Below are 22,266 nucleotides of genomic sequence, written 5' to 3' on the forward strand. Positions count from 1 at the left end.
AAGACCACTGGATTTGTAAGGTAGGGTGTTTTTTGAAACAGGGTTAGAAACTGGCAATGTGAGATTGGTTGAGCTCCCTTCCCAGTGATATTTTAAAAATATTTTTTCAACTGTGCAGTAATTATAGAAAAATTATGTCTGCATGTTAACTCATTGCTTATCATACTGGCATTGCAGAGAGGTTGAATACTCAAACAAATCCTGTCTTTTGTCAATTGAGAAAAGAGAGTCAGTGTCTGATGTTGAAACATGCTTTAGAAATAGTACGAGATAAACAAGCTTTCTAATTTGAGGACAAGTGTTTTACATTTTGTATAGCCATGTGCTTCTTTATTAGGGTAATGAAGTAAGCTTCCACACAAAACCACCATAAAATGGGCTTTCACTTTCATAGTGCTTACAGAGGGAATGCCAAGGGGTGTGTAGCAGAACCCTTCCTATTGGTGAAGGGCCTAACTCCAACTTTGTCAAAGAAGAGAGCATGAAGGACTAGTACTAGTGAACTTAAAGTAATATGAGCTAGAATAAACTGAGCAAATACACAGATGAAAACCTGATTTGCTTATATGGAGAATTTCTATAATGAAGTAACATTTATGGTATCACAATTGAAAAATTAGGCATTTTCTGGGGGACTACGTGTAGACAAATTAAAGGGAGAAATCTTTGAACTATATTTAACAACTAGTTCCAATGGGATAATATGGTTAATAACATATCGTTTTTGTGTTTGTTTTCATCAGTTTCGTTTTTTTCTAAAATCATGAGTAGCTTTAATGCAAGCCAAATAAAGCCATAAAGTTTTACTTTCTGTGGAATTTGGCCAGGTGATTCTAATTTTTAAGGAAGTACCGAGTGCCAAAAAAAAAAAAAAAAAAAATAGCCATGACACATGTGATTTTCAAAACAAACAAAACAAAACAAAAACAAGCTGGAGAAAATTTCCTACCTAACTTCAAGATATCTGAAAGACATGGGGCAATAGTAAGATTAAGTGGAAATTCCCAGAATCAGAATTGAGTATTTAACATTGAGGATCCAATGTTTTCCAGCAGTTATCCAGAGAAGGCTGTCCGAAGATTGAACACATCCACATGTCTCACTCTGGATCAGTGAATGTACTTCCAGTCTTTTCAGAATGTGCTGCAGAGAAGGCTAGGCTGATTCCATGACAGGCTTCAAATTGGCAGTTAAGCAGACTAGGCCTAACTCTCTCTTTTGAAGAACTAGGCAATTCTAGGCAAGTCCAGGCCAGAAACTGCCCTGTCACCTGGCCTGAGGCAAGGGCAATGGGTCAGCAGCAGTTTCCAGTCTTCCTCAGCTACTTCCTCAGTAATAGTTCCCAGACCTACCTCCTCAACAAGTTTCTAGCCTCCACACCCAGGTAATGGAATGTCCATAGAGATGGACTCAACAGATTAACATAAAGGTCACCTACCCTGGAATTCCCGAATGTGCTTTAAATCAGGCCTGCTTATAGATGTTTCTGAAACAAACAGGAAATAAACTACTTAAATGTGGCAAAAGGCTTAAGAAGACTTTCGGAATCGAAACAAACGACCATGATACTTTCATTGGTACTATCATGATAATAAAAAAGAAAACCCAATTTGTGTATGTCCACGTTTTCACTAAAGTAGCAAAATAAAGCTCTGACAAAATACCAAATAATACTATCTAATTGAGATCTCTTTGTCATCTAAAGAAACAGCTCTCATCTCAAAGGAATAAAAGTGTAAGTAGCCTCTAGACTGGCAGCATTCCAACCTCTCCACAGCACTGCCATTCTTATCAGTCTTTGCAGACACAGCTTCTTTCCATGAATTCTCCTTCATATTTTAGATACCTTTAGTTGTAAGACAGATGGACATACTCACTAATGTTGAACATAAACATGTTCTTTAACTCAGCAGTTCCCTGCTAAGTAAATATTCAAGAGAACTCCTTACACATTCATAGCAAGAAACAAAACAGAAATGATGTTTATGATAGTAATTGCTTGTCATATCAAAGCAACTCTCAAACATAAAACATCCATAAACAACAGATTTGGAAAATGACTCATAATGATATATAATTGTATTATATTGTTTTTATAGATTTCTGTTCATGTGTTATTTCCCTTGATAAGGAAGGGAAAGTCTTCATGATTCATGATTGGAGAATGTGTTTTTCTGTTTTACTAGCATAACTATAGTATCTAGAACAATACCTGCCTCGTGAGAAATACAATGAACACAAGGTCAAAATTAAGAATAAGGCTCTTTGATTTAATAAACGTACCTTCCAGAAACTACAGTGTAGATTTGGGAAATGGAGAAGTAAGATGTGAGCTCAAATGACAACTGGCATGTGAAGAAAGTTTAATCATAAATAGCATATGAGTCAGTTCTTTATGACTAGAGTAAAACATTCCAGATAATCAATTTATAATCATTGATTTTTTAAAGAGGTTTTGTTTTGGGTGTGTAGTTTTTTCTTTCTTTCTTTTCTTTTCTTTTTTTTTTTTTTTTCTTTGAGACAGACTCACTAGATAGTCCTTGGCTGGCCTGGGGCTATCTCTGTAGACCAGGTTAGCCTCAAACTGAAGTTCTTTCTGTCTCACTTGGAATGCTTGAATTAAAAATACAAATCAGAATATGCAATACTTCATACCCTTTGTAAAGGCATACATACAATAAATTCTGAGAAAAATAAGCTTTCTAAAACACCTTTATCTTACTTTTGTGCCTAGGACCAGCCTTGGCTATGTCTGAGTTCCTGAGAGAGGGGTATTTGGGAGGGGTGAAAACAAAAGACTCAAGTCAAAGCCAAGTCTAGTCCAAGCTGGTGGCCTAGGTTGTGCTGAGACAGCTTTCTAAACTGTACACCCACCTTCCCTCCCTGTCTCCCTTCCTTCCTCCTCCTCCTCCTCTTCTGCTTCTTCTTCCTCCCCCTCCTTTTCTTCTTCTTCTTCTTCTTCTTCTTCTTCTTCTTCTTCTTCTTCTTCTTCTTCTTCTTCTTCTTCTTCTTCTTCTTCTTCTCTCTCTCTCTCGATCTCTGTGTGTGTGTGTGTGTGTGTGTTCTGCTCTGTTCTAGAAATGTTTTTGCTCTAGTTAGAACTTCTGTAAAAGAAATTCTTGGACCTTCCAACCAAGTCAGAAATCCTGTTAGAAAAAATTCTAAAAGAGCAATGAAAAATTCTAAAAGCCATGTTTTCTCTCCATGGATTTTCCAACTAAAATCAGAATTTCTGTTAGAAAAAAAATAATGTTTGAAGAGCTGTTTTTGCTCTCCATAGATCTCTCAACAGCTCAGTTCTCACTAGAGAAAAATTTTAAAAATTGCTATAACTTTTTGTTAGCTCACCTCATGAAGATCAAAAGCCCATTTTTTTAAAATTTTACATATCTCTCCAGTTATTTACTCCAAGTTGCCTTTTGATTGTCATATGAATCAGCATCCCATGATCCCAGCCCCTTAATTCTTAGGAGATATCAAGCACAATTTTTTTTTTTAACATTGCAAAAGAATTTAGAAATCTGCCTGCCTCTGTTAAGCACAGACAGTAAACTAGTTGGCTGGGATTCTTCCTGAAATTACCATTACTACCACACCTGGGCCTAGACTGTCCTTGAACTCTGAATCTTGAACTCTTGAATCTGCTTGCTTTTATATCTGCCTGCCTTGGTATCTTCTGACAAACTGGCTTATAGTGCATCCTTCTTTGTATCTTTGGATTTGTGAAGCCCCTCATATAATTCATATTGCATCCTTATATTTTGCATAGTTGAGAAATTATATATATTCAAAATCATATTTTTAGAGCTTTTTCCAGAGCCTTAAGAGCTGTCATTAGCCATACCTTTGCCTCCCAGACTCATGCTGTCTCTTTTTATCATGGAATCATTAACATTAACAGGGAGAATCTTCCTTGTAAGAATGTGAAAATATGTACATTATTATACTAACAAGCCTTATGCCTACAGCAGCCATGGACACTCATGGAGCCAAGGGCAGGAACCATGTCATTCCTTTCCCACCAAAGCCATGCCAGACTTGGCACTTCTGGTTTTCTCATTAATTCCAGAGAGCTGGAACATCTACAGACACTAGCCACCTCAATAGCCTCTGCCCCAGCCAGGATAAAGAAAGATCTTTGTATTGTACCCTTCATAAGTTTGGGAGCAGCTTCACCATCTTCTGATAATGTTTATCCTTATCCACTGAATTAAAAAAGAAAATAGAAATAATTCTAATTCTTCACAGACATTCCCTATAGTAGACAAAGTTAATTCTCACCATAATGGACTGAAATAGTAATTGTGGACTGTGCTTACTGTGTACTTAAGGAATCTGTAATTATTTTCCAATGTGCAAGTACTTTGAGTTATCGTAAATGTAAGTAAGTAAAGAGATGTCTTTACTAGGAATCTATGGTTTATGTGTGAGTGGGGGCTATCTAGTAAATACATGTATTAGACAGCAGTCAGGACATGAGTATAATGAGTGTGGCTTAGAAAAATGTTTAAAGTGGGGAGCAATTGAAGTTTAAAATGAGTATTTCTACATTCAAAGACTCTTCGGGAAGACACTCAAAATCATAAGCAGGGGTAGATGATTCTAAGGTGGCAGCCAGCAACAGGAGTTTAAAGGGAAAAAAATGAGATGGGGGGGGGGTTCTCACTATGTAGCCCTGGTTGGCTTGGAACTTGCTATTATTAACCAGGTTGAATTCGAACTCACAGAGCCTCTGCCTCTGCCTCTTCAAGTGATGGGCTTGAAGGCTTGTGCCATCACACCCAGCTTTCATTTTTCTCATATGCCCATTTTTACTATTTGAAATTTGCATCAGTGTTTTAACATTTAACTCAATTTTAAATAAAATATCATCTCCACAGTTTGGTTCTACTTAACATTCAAGTTCATTCTTCTTGGGGCTACTTCTATATGGTACTATTTCAATGAGATCCCACCACAGACATTTTAAATGAGGAAAAATAGAGGAAATAAGGGCAGCAGTTAAGAGTGCTGACTGCTCTTGGAGAGGAATCAGGTTCAATTCCCAGCACCTACATACATGGAGACACAACTTTTTTTTTAAAATTTTTATGTATATGAGTAAACTGTCCTCCCTCAGACACACCAGAGGAGGGCATCAGATCCCATTATAGATTGTTATGAGCCCCCATGTGGTTGCTGGGAATTGAACTCAGGATCTCTAGGAGAGTTGTCAGTGCTCATAACCACTGAGCCATCCCTCCAGTCCTGACTTATATCTTTCTATAATTCCAGTTCCAGGGGGATCTGATGCCTTCTTTTGATTTCTGAGGCCTCCTGCTTGACATATGGTGCATGCGCGCGCGCGCGCACACACACACACACACACACACACACACACACACAGAGTACATGTATGCATGTAAATATAAAAAATTCAATGTATGTTCATGATTAAAAACATTGAACAAATTAGACATATGAGGAATATCCTTCACCATAAAAAAAGCAATTTGTAAGCCAATACTTAATCCAATATTGAATAGGAAAAAGCCAGAAGATTTAATTTCAGATTTGAAAGACAAAGATGTGCAATTTCACCATTTCTGAACTACAAAATGCTGGAAGTCCTGGCCTGAACAATTAGTCCACAGAAAGATATAAAGGAAAGCCACGCTGGAAAAAAAGTCAGATTGTAACTAGTGACACATGACATATTGTAAAGAGAAAAGTTACCAAGCTCTATAAGAAAAATGAATGAAGTTGTTCAACAAAGTTGTGGGACACAAACTCAACATACTAAAATCAAAAGTCCTAAAGTAGACATCATAAAGCTATTATATATATATAATAGTACAAATTAAATTTCAAGGAATAAATTTAACCAAGATTATAAAAGATATATACAGTGAAAATTATAAAACATTGATGAAAGATTTTGTTATAGAAAAAAAAATGATGGAAAGACAAGGCTGGAAAGATAATTTAATGGTTAAGGGCACACATTGCTGTTACAGTGGCTCTGAGTTTGATTTCTAACACCCATGTGGTGCCTGGCAACTGTCTGGAACTTCACTTACAAAGATCCAATCCATCTTCTGTTCTCTGTGAGCAACAGGAACAAACATGTAGGCAAAATAGCCATAGACATAAAATAAAACAAAATAACCACAAAAATTAAAAATATGTTTAACATGGTTTAAATATTGTGCATGTATATATTCATTGAACTTTAGACAAAGTCTCATTAATGTGTACAGCTCTTACATCTCATGTATCAGTTAAAAGGAGAAAAAATAACTTTAAAAGGGTAGACACACAGCAGGTAGGATGGTTAGGCTCCGGGTTTGTTATAGAAATTATTTGACTTATCTAGTCATGGAATTTGCTATTGGCAGACTTCAATGTAGAATTAGGTGTCCTGACTCTTCCTTCATCATTACCAAAAGGAACAGATACACCCAATAAGAAACAAAAGAAGGCATGGACAGTTTTTTTTATTGCACTTTCATATAGTCTAACTGAGAAAATAGATTCGAGGGGATTTCAACTTTACGTACTTGTTTAAATCCTTATCTAAACATGGGGGGCAGCATTATCTCTTTTAAACATGTTATAAAAAATATCTGTTCAGCTTATAGAATATTACTATTAGCTTATTTTACTATAAACTGACATCAAATACGAAAATGCTTCTGAGAATGTTGCTTTATAAAAGAAGCTCCCAGCAAAAGATTGTGTGTAAGACAAGCTCAAGGAAGACACTATAGTTATGTTAATTCTCCTCCCAGAGGACATGGTTAGAGACCATCAATGAACTTTATTGTCCTTCACACAACCTTCCCTCTGCCTGTTATCTGGGAGCCAGAGCCAAGATATTCCTAACCTTGCATGCTCAGTCTCTCTCTTTCTCTTTCACCTTTTTTCTTCTTGCAAACTAAAGCCATTCTTTTATGTTTGATACAACCATCCATCCCTTCTTATGCTATATTCAAAAACAGAGAGCTAGTCAGGAATCTCAAGTTTAAAGGTTAATTCACCCAAAGCTGATTCTCTGAAATTAATTTCACAAGAAAATGAGTTCATCAAAACCCATTTACTCCAATCACAGATCAGAGCTATCTTTCTGTCTTCCTGTCCTCTTGTCTGTTGCTGTGCAATGTTTATGTGTCTGTGTGTGTTTTGGTGGGGGGGGAGATGGAGTCTGCTAAAGTTACCAACTCACAATCTAACCTTCATTCAGGAATTCATGTGCCCCATCTTATGCTTCAACAAAACACTGCTGCAATTCTAAAAATATCCTAAACTGTTAAGTACATCCCACACAGACACAGATATTCTTATCAGTAGCCAATTTCTTCTCCTCTACCCCATTATAGAAAGCTATCCATCCCATAGTTAAATACAGATCTAGGACTAAGTTCTCATTAGTGAAGCATAAAGTGAAGTTGCTCAGATCAGAATGGTTAAAAGTAATTTGTAGCTCACTAGTCTCTTCTCCTATTCTAGAGTGTGTCATAAATCATGCAATTAAAAGATGATGGGTTAGCCTAACTGGTGGTTCACACCTTTAATCCAAGCATTAGGAAGGCAGAAGCAGGAAGATCTTCATGACAAATTCAAAACAGACAAGGCTACATAGCAAGAATCTGTCCCCTCCCCAAAACGAACAGAGACCATTGTAGAAAATCAGACCTGATCAAAGTGCAGTGAATGAGAGATCATGCAGTGTTGATTGCCAACTGACATGCCTGCAACACAACTCTTGTACCTAAAGCTCAGGAGTAGTTGCAGAAATCATGGTGGAAAGATTATACCGAACCAGAGCAATAGGAAGTAGGCTATGAGATTATGACTCCCAGAAATGTCAGACAAACTATATCCATAAAATTTCATCAAGATGGCTACCTAAACATTGCCTGAAGGAGGATGACACCACTGGGCATACTAAAATGGAAGGGGAAAGTTCAAAGGGCCTCAACCCTACTCCAAGTACTACAGGCAACTGAGGAATGCTGAGAGCAAAAGAAAAGCTCTTCCCCCAGGAAGACTACCTCAATTAGTTACCCACTATCATACAGTCAGCCATGAGACTGTGTGTTACACATACAGGTAACATTATAAGGACTGAGCAATTTGTAATTGTGCATCTATGAATTTAAGAGAGAGCAAGGAGGGATACTTGGGGATGGGAGAATGGGTTAGATAATGGGAAAGAAAGGTCAGAAATGATGTACTTACAGTTTAATGTCAAAAGGTAAAGAGTTATTTAAACTCAAACAACAACAAAAGAGGGTACATCTTTACTCACCTGGGTTTCTCTTCAAGAAACTTGTAGCTAGAAGTAATTTTTCAGAGTAGATATTCTTTATGAGGCTCCGACTATATCAATAGCCATGGCATACAAGCAGTAAACCTTTGTTATTTTAAGACACTGGGAATTTGAGGATAATTAGTTATTGTCGTATAGCCTGTCTTCTCCTAAATAACACATATCTCACACAGCATAAATTAGTTTTCAAAAAGTTACAAAGTAGTTAATTAACATAAAGCATCAGTGACACTATAATCAGATGATTTCTGAGGAAGATGAGCTATGCTGTCATCTTTAAAGGGCACAATTTCCCTGTTACTCTCAGACTGCTTCCTTCGATTACCTCACACAGGCTGCAAGATGGTTGGCAGCAAGACACAACAAAACATTATTTTAAATCAGTCAATTAATGACATGGCCAATGAATCATTCCATGAGATCATTGTTTGATAATTGGCTTTCTGTGGATGAACTTGCCATTAGTTGGTTGGCTTCTGATGCAGGCTGATAAGACAATTATTCTGTGAAGGAACTCTCCAATCCTGCCATAATGGCAATTTCTACTCCATTCATGTGCGTAAATCCTGCTTCAACCAGTCTGAACTTCTTTCCTAAACATACCATTCTTCTCTTTTCCAATAAGTATGGTAACTTCTCAAAATGCCCCCAAAAGATCCTTTAATCAGAGACACTGAAACTTGAAGCCAAATTTTCTGGAAGCATGTTTTCAGGTAAGTCTGAATTCAGACACTAGTATTCTTCTGTGTGCTCTCCATATATGTTTAGATGAACTGCCTCAAAGATCTTCTAGAATAGCATGACTCAAAATGGCTTGATGATTTTTATGTGTCTGTGTGTCTGTAGGTGTGCATGAACATATATGTGTTGGCCAGAGGTTAATATTGGATGTCTTCTGCAATTGCTCTCCATCTTATTTTTGTTCATATATTTTTATGTATTATTTGGGATTTTTCTTTTTTTAATTGAAAATTTTTTATCCAGTATATTCTGACCATGCTTATCTCCTCCCCCAACTCCTTCCATATCCTCCCTACCTCCCCATCTATGCAACTTCTACTTTTTTTGTGAGCTCTCCATTTTGTTTTTGACATAGTATATCTCACTGGGCTCATGAGTTTAGTGAGGCTGGTTGGCCAACAAGCTCCAGGGACCCTCCTGTCTACCTCCACATTGCTGGGACTACAAGAATACACCAGTCCAACCAGTGTTAGTCATTAGATAAGAATTAATGGAGGTGACATGGAAATAAAAAAAAAAAAAGCAGGCAGGCACCTCCAAAAACAGAATTGTTCTTTTAATCAGTTGAAGGGCCACAGTTTATCGTCAGTGCTCATATGGCACAGGGGGCTGGGACTTTTAAAGAACAGAAAAAAGTAAATGATAGCGATGGAAGATTCCATCTGCAGGTCAGTTCTCCTGCAGTCTTGAAGTAGAAGAGTAGAGTTTGGTATGTGGGTGTGGTATGTGGATCTTCTTATCAGAAGCTTCCTCAGTTATTATCAGTACCGTCAACTTTCCTACCGACGGTTGCTTAGTCCATCTGAGGCTTTTAGGTCAATTAACACTTCATTCCAGACCCAGAGGACAGACAGAAAAGTATAGCGGTGGGGGTGAGGGAGATGTATTCTAGCATCAGCTACTTCCTAAAGAAAGAGAACAATGGAGTCTAGGCTCTGTCCCACAAATCTTAGAAGCACAGAACAGGTTGACTGTGTATAACAGGAGAGTTTTAACTTTATCAGCTGTCATGGATTGTGTCATGGCTTCATGGACTTCTAGAGGTAAAAATTTAGAGGGCTAAAAATGACTGATTTGGTCCCAGAGTGAAGCTGAAAAAGTCCCCAGAAAGGTGGATGGAAGAACATAGAAATGGGAGTCATAGAAAGAAGCCACTGATATAGGAGTCAACTTCTCACAGTATCTAGGGGCCTCCATATTGACAGGGAAAGGATTCATATTATGTTTCAAAGGGCTGTGGCTATTTAGAAGGAGTGTGTTGAGTCAGGATGGGAAAAGATGCCAGATGAGTTGATAAGCTGGAGGACAGCAATAGATCACCATTCATGATGGGAGGAAGAGTAGAGGACAGTAAAAGGCTGGAGAAAATAGGCATCTTGGGAGGACTGCTTTGAGTATGGGAAAGGGATTTATCATTATGTAAAAATATAGTTTAAGAGATCCTTAGTGATCAGGAAGCAGGAACAGCCCAGGAATGCTGGACCTTAGTGTACAGACACATTCATAAGTTGGCTGGCTAAGTGGAATTGGCTGCCTTTAAGAGATAGTAAGCCAGGCCTTATGGTAATTGTCTTTAATCACAGCATTCAGGAGGCCTAGGCAGGTGGATCTACGAGTATGAGGCCAGCCTAGTAGACTGAGTTAGTTCTAGGACAGTCGTGGCTACACAGAGAAATCCTGTCTCATAAACAAACAAAAAATAAGCTGGTGAGTTGTGTTTAAGAGAGGTACCTAGCTCTCTTGAGTAGTGATTAAGGGAGAGATAAAATTTGAGACCTTAGAAGGATCATGATGGGGTGCGGGTCGGTGTGCTTAGTGAAAAAAAAAAGAGTATTTCACTTTGAAAAGTTGGATATGAAAGGGCACCCTAATGGGTGCAGTAAAGGATAGCAGTGTACAAAGCAAAGGATTGTAGTATAGGTGATGTAAAAGTATGCTAGGAGAAAATTTTCCTTCTAGGTAAGTCCAGTCATTCACGGTGATAATGGCCAGTGCCAGAAGTGCTGCACCAAAGGAAGCTAGCAGCAGCAACATGCAGCTCCCCAGTACTGAAGGAGAGAATAGGAGAAAACAGAAGTCTAAAGCAAAGAATTGTTTCTGGTCTGAGGTGAAAGCAATGAAGGTTCCTTGTACCAAGAGCTCTACTTCCACATTATCTGGAAAGTCTCTTAGTAGATTTATGGAGAACAAATGGAGCTGTTGTACTACTAGATGCACTAACATTGCGACATTATTGTTCTGGTATGGGGGAAGCCTGGTTATTTTAAGAAAAGTGGGTCCAGTAAGTAAACATTTAAATGACAGTAAAAATCTAAGTATGAGAATAATCAGAAGAAAAGAAGAGATCAAGAGAGGAGCCAGAGTGGGAGGAAAGCCAAACCTAATTCATAGGAGGGGACTTTTCATTGAAATTTTGTCTGGTCTCTGCATCTTTGGGCTCTCATCTGGAACCAGCTTGAATTTGTTGGTAGAAAAGAAGCATTGTTCCTAGTGAAGGGAGGGCACAGAGCCCATGCTTAGCATAGTCAGGAAAATAGTGCTCCTTAGTTTTGGGCTACCACAGCAGCCAAAGAAACAAGTTGGTCCTAAAGGACTTAGCTGACCTGAAATTTCTTTAAGGTTTTTCTGAGAGCTGATCAGGCAGAAAGGTTAATTGATGCAAAGAAGCCCCTAGTCCAAAGGTTTTAGTTCTCCATTGTAAAAAGGATAAGTCAGATGGCCCATTAGTCAGTCACCTTTTCAGAGGTCACTCAGATTGCTTTTAGAGATTTTAGGGGCCAGATCTCTCTTAACTGCTTCAAGCTGATGAAAAGGAACAATGTAGAAAGGGCAGCAGTTAGATTGCCTCAGAGGTGGGTCAACCTGTGGGTGGGGCTGATAAAACTTAACAGATGACAAAGCTCTAGAATATAAGAGACCCATGGGATGACAATATGAATCCATAGAGTGTGTTATGCGAACAAGACAGCATCTTATAGCATACAAAAGTGAGACTGTTAGTACTATTATAATTACTGCTTAGAATGTTAAGAGTCAGGGGAGTTTTCCCTTACTAAAGGAAAAAGAACATGTAAGAAAACCATCTGTTGTATCCCTGGCTATCTCTGTCACAGATATTAGCAAAACTGATTTTTGTCGCTAAGGTCAATTACAGGATGTAAGGCCATTGGTTTGGTAGAAGAGCTGGAGATATTTTCATTGGCCAGTGTAAGTACAGAATCTGCCCTTGGGTTTCATAATCTTGTTGGGAACATTGAGAGATGAAGATAATAAGGAAAAACATTTTAACACAATAACATGAGTTTCCTTTAGTAAGGTAAAATGTAATTGTACAGCTAACTGGACCATTTATCATTCTTCTGTAGAAGGATAAGGTAGCTGTAATCACACACCTGCAGACTTCCAAGCACCTAGAAGATATGTACAATAAGTCAGTTAAAGACAATATCTTAATTGACAATTTAAAAGATAAATAGAATCAACCATATTGGGTCTTTTTATAGGATTGTCCAGCAGTGTCACAGAGTCACCATTTAATTATCCCCAACAATTTCCCAAATGTATGAGTTTGATAATAGAGTGTCTGGCAGTCTCTTTTAATGGGGAAACATGAGTGGTTATAGTACAGAAAGACACATTATAGGTGTGAGAAGTACTCCTCCAGAAAGCAATAGTGTTCCATAATTGGTAAATACACCTTTTAGGTTTGGCTCCAGTGTTTCGAGAGACAGGCCTATTTTTTACCAACTGTGGATAAACACTACATGATAGAAGTAAGACAAGATCTTGTCACATATATACATATATACACATATATACACATATATACACACATATATACACATATTTGTGTATATATGTATATATGTGTGTGTATTGTGTGATATATAATATATACATATATAATATATGTATAAAACACATGATATATAATGTATACCATATATTATAAACATATATCATATATGTGTAATATATATATTCAAGTAGATATATCAGGGAGACAACCATTAAAAAATAACTGCCCAAATACTATTTATTTCATATGTTTAAGTATGTCAGTAGAGGGCAATCCTGTTAATTGTTAAAAATTACTGATCATTTTTTTTTATGCTTTTCTGCTAGATGTTTAAGATCATTTACTAGGTAACCAAAGTTAATTTTTGTTTTTGTACTGTAAAGGTCAATTGAGAATCTAGTTCTCAGGGGTTTTTTGGGCTTGTAAAGAATCACAGGTTCCTCAAGTCTGTGCTTGTTTGTTTTAATTTTTTACCAGTTGTTCATTTATGTGAAGTCCATCTATATAAGTTAAGGGCCTCGCTGGGCCTGACTCTGGCTTCCCTTTGAAGCACTGATGAAATCTCTGTATGGATTCTCCTTTTTTAGATTTAATACAGATCAGAATTCACTGGGTAGAGTCTCCATAGTTTCCCCAAACAAGAAAACAGGTGACTATCCATAATTACAGAACATTCCTAGAGATGACCCATTGTCCCCTGGGACCTCAATGACCTTGGAAGGCAAAAGGGAAAGTATTCTCTGTTTCAGTCCCCCTGACTAAATTAAAATAGCCTATAACTATGGCTATAACTATGGCTATATAAGTTACTTTATCTGATACTTTAAACTATTGTATAATATTTCAATAGACAGGTATTTCTAAATAAACTTTGATTTGACATACATTTTAGCCAGCTTTTATAATAGTTGATCTTAGACTTCAGAAGTTTTACCATCATATATATATGATCTCTAATTCTCATCCTCTATGTACCATTCATCAATCCATCTTAATTCTCATATACAAATCCTTCTTTAATAAACAATTTCCATATTTTTATCCTCATAACTTTTTTTGTCTCTCAATACCATGAGACATAATAGTGATAACACATGAGTTTCCTACCTGGTGTGAGTCCTTAATCCCTGTGACAGTTTGGGAGGCAGTCTAAGCAATGTCTCTCTCCTCTTCATAAGGTCCCATTGGCAAATGAAAGTTTAATTTCAGAGTTCACTCTGGGGAAACAAATGAGTTTATTGGGCTTACTTATAGTTTATAAGGGGCTATCAATGACAAAGATTGTGCATGATCCAAAAGCATTCATACTGAAAAGCTTCAGTCAGTATGTATAAGTTCATTTTATAGTCACATAGATCTCCTCATTCCGAACCTCCCAATTTTTTAAAAAAGCTATCTAAATGGTGTGTTCATCTCCTCCTTCTTTAAGGGACATTTAACAAGTCCTGCTATTATCTTTGTAGGCAGGGAGCAGTGAAGGCAGGAGAGAAGCCATGTATTCTGAGAGATAGATACTGGGTGTTTAGTTTTCATTTTCAAATAAGCCTGGGTAAAACAAAAATCTTGAAAATCCCATTTGTTCGTTTGTTTTTAAAGAGGTTATACTGATAACAATATTCTTAAGTCCTCAAAATTTGTATTTACACATATATTGATTTATATAAAAAACACATTTAAAAGCACAGACATATGTCATTCCTATTAAAGAGAGTGTCTTTTTTTGTTTGGATTATAATTGTTTTAGAATCCTCATTGTGAAAAAGAACAACATAGAGATCTTTAACAAACATATGGTTGCCTTGATTTCCCAGTGAGTCTGTGGTGGGTGTGGTCCAGTAGACATAGGACTGAGGGCCTCTGTTCTGGAGGTCAGAATGGGGGAGGACAGATGAGGGAAAAGACACAAACTGAGATAAAATGACACACTAATACTTTAGAGGTTTCAAGTGATCACTGGCAGCCATTAAGCATTGGTACACTGGGCAAGCAGCCATGCTTTCTCCATTGTATGGGTTTCAGAAAAGAGATAGGTCGCCTAGTGAGAGTTCAATGGCGATCGATGGTGGTGTCATGGAAATAAAAGAAAACAGACAGGTCTCTCCAGAAGTAGAATTGTTCTTTTAATCAGAACTGAATTGGTCAGTCTCTCCAAAGAACTAGAGACTAAATGCACAAGGCACAGGATGCTTGAGGTTTTATAGGATGGAAAGGGGAGGTTGGGAGATGGAAGATTCTGTCTGCAGGTCAATTCTGTAGTCATGAAAGGTTAAGACACCACCACCACCTGAGTTTAGTATGTGGAGCGCTTGGTCAGAAGCTTCCACAGTTGTTATTAACCAATTCAACTCTCCTGTCCAGAGCTTCTCAGACCATCTGAGACTTTTAGGTCATTAACCCTTCCCTAGAAATCCCCATTAAGGTCCATATTAGGTCCTTGTATGACAAACCCTTTACCCCTACACAGCTATCTCCCCAGCCACCAAATTACCTCTTATGTATAGCCACATCAAGCTAGGTTATAAAGATTTAGGATATCTATCCTTACAGACCTCTGCAAATAATAAAATTCTAAACCTATATTCATGCATCCAAATAAGTGCTTATAAATAATATGTGCCAAACACAATTAATGATAACACAAGATAAAACAAGTCACAGCTAATATAAAATTGTTCAGAAAATTTATGGGTACTTTATTAAACCTGCATAGTTACTCCTATCTTATATCCGATGATATCAATTTAATATTTGATATATATTATGTGTGTGCATTTGTGTGTGTTTGTGTTTGTGCTTTGCCTGCATGTGTATCTGTGTAGTATAGGAATTCCTTGTGTCTGCTCAGGCAAGAAGAGTATTAAATCAGTTGAAACTGAATATAAATTGTTACAAACCACCATGTGGGTCCTCTGAAAAAGCACTCAGTGCCCTTACCAGCTGAGATATTGAAAAACTAGCCTGCCTCAATCTTAGGCTTAAAACCATCTTACAGTAGACAGAAACAAGTTTCATTTGTGTTTATGATTAAACCTCTGTTTCTCAAGGATTGGGCTATGCTCTACCTTAACCACAAATGGGTCTATACTGCCTGTTCTAGGAATGGCAATCATGTCTTTGTTTTTAAAAGTTGTTTATAACTATCTTGTAAGTCAAATTTTGTTTTAAAATATTATATGACCACCTATGACTACCTTGATATATCTACTTGTCATGTCCACCTTGTGACTGTGTCTTTGTTTCAGGACTAACTTGATATGCTTATGTTCTGTTCCTGTAACCCCACCTATTTTGTCCTCCAAATCCCCCATTTAAAAACCCTCCATCCCTTAGCTATAAAACACTTATCTTCCCCCCATCCAATGTTGACATCTCAAACCCCATCTTAGGGAGAGGTAGCCTATGTACATGAGTAAGAAAAAAGCTTGCTTTAATTAATTTGGCCATGACAGTTTTGGTCTGTAATTTTTCTCTTCCCATCTTTGGGATTAACAGTATTTTTCCAGTCATTTATCATTTTTTTTCTTGTTTTGTTTTATTTTATATGTGTACCTAGCAGCATGTACATACAGGAGCCTCTGGAAGTTGGAAATAGTATCATATCCCTTGCAAATGGATTTACAGATTATTGTGAATCACTGTGTGGGTGCTAGGAACTAAACCCAGATCATCTGCAAGAGCAGTAATCTCTCAGCCCATAGGTCTCCATTTCTTAACAGTTATTATAGTCTCTAAGGTTATTTCCTATGTTTCTTAGCATCTTTCGGTCTTCTACCCTAAAAGAATAACTTTTGAATGGAATGGTTTCTGAAGGTAGTTGCCAAGTCTTATAGTCATCATCTGTACTGGTAGTCCCCTATAGAATAGGGCCTATGGAATAGAGAGGTAATAGAAGGGTAGGAAGACCTCTAAGCCTGAATTGTGTGGGAAGCAGAACTTACAGTTTAGGAAATATGGCTCTGAGATGACAAACAAAAAGAAAAGAGAAAAGAAATGATATTTGGTCTAGACGACTTTGTTTGTGGTCATGTCCAGGGTCTCCATCTTTTCATTCTCACTAGTGGAACTCATTAGTATTTAGGTCTATCATATATGTGTCTTCCTTTTGCATGGACATGTTTTTCCCTAACTTGCTTTTTTTTTTTTTTATGAAGTCTCACGGCAGCATTCTACGACCATGTTACTCCTTTCTCATGAGTTTCTTGTACCCTATATTCTCCTAATATTTTCCATTTATTTTTCCACAATCAATTACATTTTTGTGTTCATCCCCAATGCCAGATTCAGTGTATGGCAAACTAAAAGCATTATAATATTTGTTGAGTGAGTCAGTGATGAATGAGTAGGAATCGTTTTGATTGGACTGCTGTACCTCTTTAACCTTCATACCAGACTAAGGAGCAGTACAAGTGCAAACTTCTACATATTAAGGACTGAGAGTGTTACATCAGTTTACAGCAGTGAGAGCCTGACTGTTCGTTCCCCTTTTCTGCTCCAATAGGACATACAAGGAAATATAACAATGCTCTCTCATCTTTTAAGAAAATTAAAAAGTATTTAAGAGATAAAAAGCACAAAGATGGGGGACATAATTTACTATCGGGGATATAATTGAAATGATTTTCATAATTTGAAGTTATTTACATATACAAGGACTTGGAAATTTCTAGAGGCGTTTCTACTTCTTCCCATCTCAAAGGCTACCAGACCAGACTCCCTCAGCAGTGTAATTGTCCTGGCAGGGATGAAGATATTCTAAAGAGATACTCAGTCCTCTTTCTTTGGCTATCAAACTATTGAGGCAATGCTAAAAGGACTGGAATTTCCCTGGGAATCTCATGCTGAGAGAAAGAAGAGGCTCCGGCTAACCAAAGGGTTGAGGGCTTGTCTCCTAGAAAGAGATGTTATACAGTTCTGACAACTTGTCAGACCACCTTGAAGGAGGCACTGGAGTTCAGACACTGATGATGGGCAGGACCACACCTTGATCAAGGACTTAGTTTTGCACACCTCTTGCCCTCTATTTAAACCTAAACCTCTCGTCAAAACCCTGAAGTGGGGGTTCACTAGGCCTCTTTGTTCCTCCTCCCAATGTGGCCTCACTGAATAAATCTCTTTTCTGCTTTTCATTATTACTTTTTGTTTCATTGTCCTATTGAGAGCAGGTGTCTGTTAGAAATAGCAAATCTCAGCTCTGACCCTAACAACTCCAGAAACAGTAGTGCCACCCCCACACCACCCCCAAAGCACCCCCACACCACCCCCACACCATCCCTATTAGTGCTGACCACCAGCTGTTGGCAAGAAAACATTCCAAGGCAAGAGGTCTTCTTTTTTTATCAGGTTTAATGATATGTAATTTTTGCTCAAAGGTTTGTTGTCTCTAAGAATCAGAGAGTGAAATATTGCTGCTACTGTCTTAGTTTCTGTAAGTCTTCTTGCTGGTGTGTGTGACTAGGCTGCCATGGAAAAATAGTAATGTCATTTGTAATGCTATTTTGACAACCTCTGCCAGTCCATCTTTGATCACTGCAAGCTTTCACTTCCTACTGTGAAGCATATTTTCTGTTTGTATTTGTTTTTTTTTTTTCCGTGTCTGTTTATTTAAGATCAGGGCCTTGCTATGAAGCCAACACTGGCCAGGAACTCATTATCTAGCCTAAGCTGGCCTCAGAATTATGGTTCTCCTATCTCAACTTCCGAGTGCTGGAATTACAGACATTGGCTACCACAGTTTGTCAGAAATAAACCATGTTTCTTTGGGTTTTGGTAGTTCTGGACTCAGGACCTCATGTGTATTAGAGGCAAGTGCTCTACCACTGAGCCCTTTTACTTTTTATTTTGAGGCAGATTCTAAATTGTTCAGAATAGCCATTAATTCACTATATGGCTCTGTCAGCCTTGAACTCGGGATCCTCCTGCCACACCTTCCCAATTTACATTTGCTAGCAGGCCTGTTCTAATAAACTGGGGGTACATCTGTACTGTCAATGAAAGTTTCTGGAAGAGCTATTCCTGATTAGAAGAATTTCAGCAATCTTGGAAAAAATAGAATGTTGAAGTCCAAAGCCCAACATAAATTATATTATCTTAGCTAGCCCTCATGAATCCTCTTTTATTGCCTGTCTCTGTATATACTTGACATTCTTGTGTCGACTCCACCAATAGATCTGGATTCTATTCTAGACTTTGCTGTTAATAGCATCTTAAGTTTAGATGTTGCCAGATATCATCCAAGGCCTTTAGCAGAGATTTTTTCTCTTTGTTGTAATTCACCACTCTGGTGTACCCACAAATATATCTAAAGAGTGTGTTGCTTCACAATTTTCTTCATTCTATTACTATAAATTTTTAAGAAACTTCTGCTATGTTGATTAGGGAACTTGGAATAAATTGAATAAGGTCTTTAATGTGAAGGATATGGCTTTGTGTTACCAAAGATGTAGTCTTTGAAATTATCTGCCTGCCCCTGGGGTTGTTAAATGTCTTTAATAGTCTCTAAGAACTCTTACCAGGAGCTGTTCTAGTCTGCTTTTTTTTGCTTGCTATGGTAAGACACTAACCAAAAGCCACTTTGGGGAAGGAAGGGTTTTTTTTGGCTCATGCTTTTTAATTCTTCACCAAGGTGAGTCACAACTCAAGGCAGGAATCTAAAGTCAGGAACTACAGCAGAGTCCATGGAGGAGTACTGTTTAGTGGCTTGCTCAACCTATGATACTCAGGAACATCTGCCCACCACCCACAGTGAGCCGGGCCCTTTCAAGTCAATCATCAACCATGAAATAGATTCACAGGTTAATTTGATGAAGGAATTTTCTCAAGTGAGACACCCTCTTCCCAGATGACTCTATCTTGTGTCTAGTTGGCAAAATACTAATCAGCACAAGAGTATAACAGAATTAGTTACCACACTGTGATAGAAGGAAGTTTAAATACTTACCACCAGAAAATTCTTAGTTATAGACCTACTAAATAGAGCATCTAGATCCCTCCAAACCAGCCTTGGATTAGAGACTGAGCACAGAATGACAAGACAAATGGAGAAAGCCAATGATTGCTTGCATTGTCCTATTAAAATGGTCCCAATTTCAAGAACTTAAGGGTTAGGAGCACAATTACTACTTTACTTATAGGGTGAAATATGTACATAGTTAGATCACAGGACAGAATCAGGAAGATCTAAATAGAAACTTCGGTCTGCAACAGAGTTAGAGTGAAACAGAGATGCAAGAATCTGAGTCATCTGTAAACTATGCTCCAAAAATTGCATAATCAGGGTACCTTTTTCTAACAGTGAGGCTATCTAGGTAACATTGCTTCAGATGGCCCTTAGGGAATCTTCATGTTATTAGTCAAAAGCTTGACATCTGTAATGACATAGAAAAAAAACTAAGGGTTTTTTAAACATGAACAATTCAAATAGGAAAAAACCTACACTGAACTGTCACAAAACCTTGATTGTAATTCTGCAACTTACTCACTTTGAAGCACTGGACAAGCCCTTCACCTGTGTAGACCTCAATTTCTTCTTCTATCAAAAGGAGTGAATATTTGTAACTAGCAGATATCAAATATACTTAAAATCAAAGAACTCAGCCAGGCATGCTGGCCCACATACGTAATCCTGGCACTAAGAACACAGGGCCAGGAAAATCACTGTGAAGTCACCAACTTTTTCTATCTAAATTAGTAATTGTGTCATGCCATTACAGCTCTAATAGTTAATGCAAGCAAGCCCATAGCACACAGGGTGACACTTTTTTCAGGAAGGTGACTTTCAAGAGATTCCTTTGTTGGTCTGACAAGATTATCCTGAGCAAATCCTATTCTGGATCACAGAAAAGAACAGTGGACTTGTCTATTACTACATCAAGATTTTAAATCTTGCCTCCCTGTGAATATAAGCCATCTGTTGTATATAATAAATGATGGGGATATACAGTTTATCAGAGACTGGGGATATCTAGATTCTAGTCTAGACTCTGTTGGCAATAGCATGCTAAGTTACCTTGAGTAAGTCATCTAACTTTGGTTTTCTGTTTCCTCATCTGTCAGCTAATGATGGTAATGATAAGCAGAGCAACTCCCAAGTCCTAACCAGCAAGATGAACTTCACGTATCCTTCTTCTTCAGTCTTCACTACAGCTCTCGTACAAAGGCATTAACAACCTCATTTTGCAGAAATTAAGACGTTCCCCCAACCCCCACAAAAGGTTTGTCTTTTTCTTTTTCTGTTCTCTCCTACTATTTTATAATGCCTTTCAACATCTTTAGGTTCCCTTCTAAATCTGTTGTTCCAGTATTTTCTTTATCACAGTAATTATATGACTACGATTTCCTAGTAAAAAATTAATTGTTCAGTGCACATACCATTTATTTTAAGATGGCATTTGTAGTGCCTTTTTATACAAGTGTGAATGAAAACTCCTGAAAAAAAGTTGTGTCTTCAGAGGCCTGCTGATTAAATCTTAAATGAAGACAAAGAGTTTGGAATGTTGACATTTCAGAGCCTAATTACAAGTTGTCTTGATCAATCTTAATCTACTATATAGCCATTCCTTGCCTACCTCTGTGTCAGATCTAGTGTATCTTTATAATGTATTAACAGAACCATAATCTCCACCAATATAACATGTGAGGCCTATAGTTGACATCCCCCCCACCCCATCTTGCATAACCTACTCCTCGGATTTCTCCACCAATATATTAAGATGCCTTGATTTATAACTTTTATTGTTCTTTTACTATAAAACACCACAAACTGCTTCCATATTGAAAATTATTGATTGGCTATGAGATTGGGTTACACTTCTGATTGAGCATTACCAAACTTATAAAGCCTTTGGTTAACATTTAAAATATATATATAAAAGCAAAAAGGAAAAGGGGGCATGGGATAGGAATTTTTCTAGTGAGGGGAAATGGGGAAAGGGGATAGCATCTAAAATGTAAATAAAATATAAAATAAAAATAAAAAAAGAAAGTTTAGTAAAATTCTGAGTTAAAAAACAAACAAAAAAGAAAGTAATGCCATGATTTCCACTGTTCTCCTCAAAAAGGATTAAAGTGTGATTTTTAACCCTCAAAAAAAAAAAAAGAAAATTATTGAACTAGTAAACTAAATCTATGTTTTTCCAGACCATGGTCACTCATAGTTTGGCTTCAGAATAAACCACCTTTGTTTCCCTTGGAGTTGAGAATTGTATGTTTGTGTTGGCACAAGATTTTCATTGGAGGCCTTCAAGGACTGACAAAGGGATTTCATGTACTTTTACATCTTCCAAAAATCTCATCTGATTCATTGAACCAAGAAATCTGTAAAGTACAGACTCCTTCCTGAATTGAGAGAAATGGTAAACTATAGAAACTGAGGATACTATGATTACAAATGTCCCTGTTTTCTTGATAACTAAAGGAG

Source organism: Arvicanthis niloticus, chromosome X, assembly GCF_011762505.2.
Source record: "Arvicanthis niloticus isolate mArvNil1 chromosome X, mArvNil1.pat.X, whole genome shotgun sequence".
Taxonomy (NCBI): Eukaryota; Metazoa; Chordata; class Mammalia; order Rodentia; family Muridae; genus Arvicanthis; species Arvicanthis niloticus.